The sequence below is a fragment of the Salvelinus fontinalis genome, chromosome 10 (assembly GCF_029448725.1).
Source record: "Salvelinus fontinalis isolate EN_2023a chromosome 10, ASM2944872v1, whole genome shotgun sequence".
Classification (NCBI taxonomy): Eukaryota; Metazoa; Chordata; class Actinopteri; order Salmoniformes; family Salmonidae; genus Salvelinus; species Salvelinus fontinalis.
The window spans coordinates 49,008,561-49,011,910 of NC_074674.1; the positions used below are offsets into that span (position 1 = coordinate 49,008,561).

At 42.1% G+C, this 3,350-nt stretch overlaps 1 long non-coding RNA gene across 1 annotated transcript; it reads left to right on the top strand.

The window, feature by feature from the left end:
• The first annotated feature begins 710 nt into the window (after positions 1–710).
• LOC129864235 (uncharacterized) lies at positions 711–3,008 on the top strand. Its single transcript, XR_008761207.1, has 2 exons — positions 711–908; positions 1,337–3,008. It is a non-coding gene; the product is annotated as an uncharacterized LOC129864235 (long non-coding RNA).
• The last annotated feature ends 342 nt before the right edge of the window (positions 3,009–3,350 follow it).

Below are 3,350 nucleotides of genomic sequence, written 5' to 3' on the forward strand. Positions count from 1 at the left end.
TGTTGTGAAGGTGTTCTGTTGTTGTTGTGAAGGTGTTCTGTTGTTGTTGTGAAGGTGTTCTGTTGTTGTTGTGAAGGTGTTCTGTTGTTGTTGTGAAGGTGTTCTGTTGTTGGTGAAGGTGTTCTGTTGTTGTTGTGAAGGTGTTCTGTTGTTGTTGTGAAGGTGTTCTGTTGTTGTTGTGAAGGTGTTCTGTTGTTGTTGTGAAGGTGTTCTGTTGTTGTTGTGAAGGTGTTCTGTTGTTGTTGTGAAGGTGTTCTGTTGTTGTTGTGAAGGTGTTCTGTTGTTGTTGTGAAGGTGTTCTGTTGTTGTGAAGGTGTTCTGTTGTTGTGAAGGTGTTCTGTTGTTGTTGTGAAGGTGTTCTGTTGTTGTTGTGAAGGTGTTCTGTTGTTGTTGTGAAGGTGTTCTGTTGTTGTGAAGGTGTTCTGTTGTTGTTGTGAAGGTGTTCTGTTGTTGTTGTGAAGGTGTTCTGTTGTTGTTGTGAAGGTGTTCTGTTGTTGTTGTGAAGGTGTTCTGTTGTTGTGAAGGTGTTCTGTTGTTGTTGTGAAGGTGTTCTGTTGTTGTTGTGAAGGTGTTCTGTTGTTGTTGTGAAGGTGTTCTGTTGTTGTTGTGAAGGTGTTCTGTTGTTGTTGTGAAGGTGTTCTGTTGTTGTTGTGAAGGTGTTCTGTTGTTGTTGTGAAGGTGTTCTGTTGTTGTTGTGAAGGTGTTCTGTTGTTGTTGTGAAGGTGTTCTGTTGTTGTTGTGAAGGTGTTCTGTTGTTGTTGTGAAGGTGTTCTGTTGTTGTTGTGAAGGTGTTCTGTTGTTGTGAAGGTGTTCTGTTGTTGTTGTGAAGGTGTTCTGTTGTTGTTGTGAAGGTGTTCTGTTGTTGTGAAGGTGTTCTGTTGTTGTGAAGGTGTTCTGTTGTTGTGAAGGTGTTCTGTTGTTGTTGTGAAAGTGTTCTGTTGTTGTTGTGAAGGTGTTCTGTTGTTGTTGTGAAGGTGTTCTGTTGTTGTGAAGGTGTTCTGTTGTTGTTGTGAAGGTGTTCTGTTGTTGTTGTGAAGGTGTTCTGTTGTTGTTGTGAAGGTGTTCTGTTGTTGTTGTGAAGGTGTTCTGTTGTTGTTGTGAAGGTGTTCTGTTGTTGTGAAGGTGTTCTGTTGTTGTTGTGAAGGTGTTCTGTTGTTGTTGTGAAGGTGTTCTGTTGTTGTTGTGAAGGTGTTCTGTTGTTGTGAAGGTGTTCTGTTGTTGTTGTGAAGGTGTTCTGTTGTTGTTGTGAAGGTGTTCTGTTGTTGTGAAGGTGTTCTGTTGTTGTTGTGAAGGTGTTCTGTTGTTGTTGTGAAGGTGTTCTGTTGTTGTTGTGAAGGTGTTCTGTTGTTGTGAAGGTGTTCTGTTGTTGTGAAGGTGTTCTGTTGTTGTTGTGAAGGTGTTCTGTTGTTGTTGTGAAGGTGTTCTGTTGTTGTGAAGGTGTTCTGTTGTTGTTGTGAAGGTGTTCTGTTGTTGTTGTGAAGGTGTTCTGTTGTTGTTGTGAAGGTGTTCTGTTGTTGTTGTGAAGGTGTTCTGTTGTTGTGAAGGTGTTCTGTTGTTGTTGTGAAGGTGTTCTGTTGTTGTTGTGAAGGTGTTCTGTTGTTGTGAAGGTGTTCTGTTGTTGTTGTGAAGGTGTTCTGTTGTTGTTGTGAAGGTGTTCTGTTGTTGTTGTGAAGGTGTTCTGTTGTTGTTGTGAAGGTGTTCTGTTGTTGTTGTGAAGGTGTTCTGTTGTTGTGAAGGTGTTCTGTTGTTGTTGTGAAGGTGTTCTGTTGTTGTTGTGAAGGTGTTCTGTTGTTGTTTTGAAGGTGTTCTGTTGTTGTTGTGAAGGTGTTCTGTTGTTGTGAAGGTGTTCTGTTGTTGTTGTGAAGGTGTTCTGTTGTTGTGAAGGTGTTCTGTTGTTGTGAAGGTGTTCTAGGTTACGTGATAAAGGTTGTTGTTGTTGTTGTGAAGGTGGCGTTCTGTGATTCGTCGATTGGATTCCTGGTGACGTCTGGGTCGGTGGTGCTGGATCTGAAAAAGGGAGACGAGGTGTCTCTACAGCCCACAGAAAACAACGCTATCATCACTAAAGACGAACGAGCTGACAACACCTTCACCGGCTTCCTGATCTTGCCCAGCTCATAGAACCACACAGAACCTTCACCGGCCACACAGAACCACACAGAACCACACAGAACCTTCACCGGCCACACAGAACCACACAGAACCACACAGAACCACTTTGAATGAGCTCAAACCAGATTCAACCAGATCTAATCTTGGTTGCCTAAGAAGTAACATTTTGTCACTTCCTGTTTTACTTCAATTTAGAATTTGTAGGTGTGGTATCTAGCGGAAACCTTTTATCATCCGCACGCGGGTTTGAAATCTCAGCCCCAGTTTAATCACCGCTTTCGCCCAATCCTGATTCTATCAAATAATCAATGATGAAAACCCCAAACCAGGAACTACTGCTGCTCGTAATCACATCATTCTACGTGAGCCTTGACAGATGGTTGCCGTTTACACGCAGAATCTGTCCGCGAGAGATTAAACCAGATCCCACCTGCTGAAACCAGCTTCCTGCTCTTCCACACCACATAAAATACATATCATAGCCACCTCATTCTGCTCTAGAAGCATCTGCAGCACAACCAACCATCTCTGTGTCTGCCTCCCTGTCTATACTGCTAATAAAATACATATCATAGCCACCTCGTTCTGCTCTAGAAGCATCTGCAGCACAGCCAACCATCTCCGTGTCTGTGTCTGCCTCCCTGTCTGTACTGCTGCTGCTGCTTGCTGAGACAGTTCATCAATCAATCAATCAATTAATTAATTCATTTCCCCAGGTCGTTGTTGTAAATGAGAACATATTCTCAGTCAACTCACCTGATAAAAAATAAGGAATACATTTAAAATAAATCAAATAATCAATCATGTATTGCATCTGCATCTGCTGAGCTGCCTACCAAAACTAAAAGATATCATTTTGGAAATGAATTTTCAATCAATAAAGTGATTTGTTACCAGTTTTTTTTTATTTTTATCAACAGTATACATTGTTTGTGAAAGATGTTGAGGCTGTCTACACTTTAAACTTACATGTGACTTCTGCTATCAGAATACGAGGATCTCTTTGGAAAAGACAGGTCTAGATGCACAGAATTGCCATTGTGGTCAGATAGGGTTCACATCTATCGGACCACCACAGACAGCTGGTGGCTCTCTGATTGATGAGCTCATAGTAAGGACTGGAACGGAATATATGGAATGGTTTCCATGGTTTCCGTGTGTTCCGTTCCATTCACTCCGTTCCAGACATTATGATGAGCCGTCCTCAGCAGTGTGCTGACCACTTCAGGTGGTGGTCA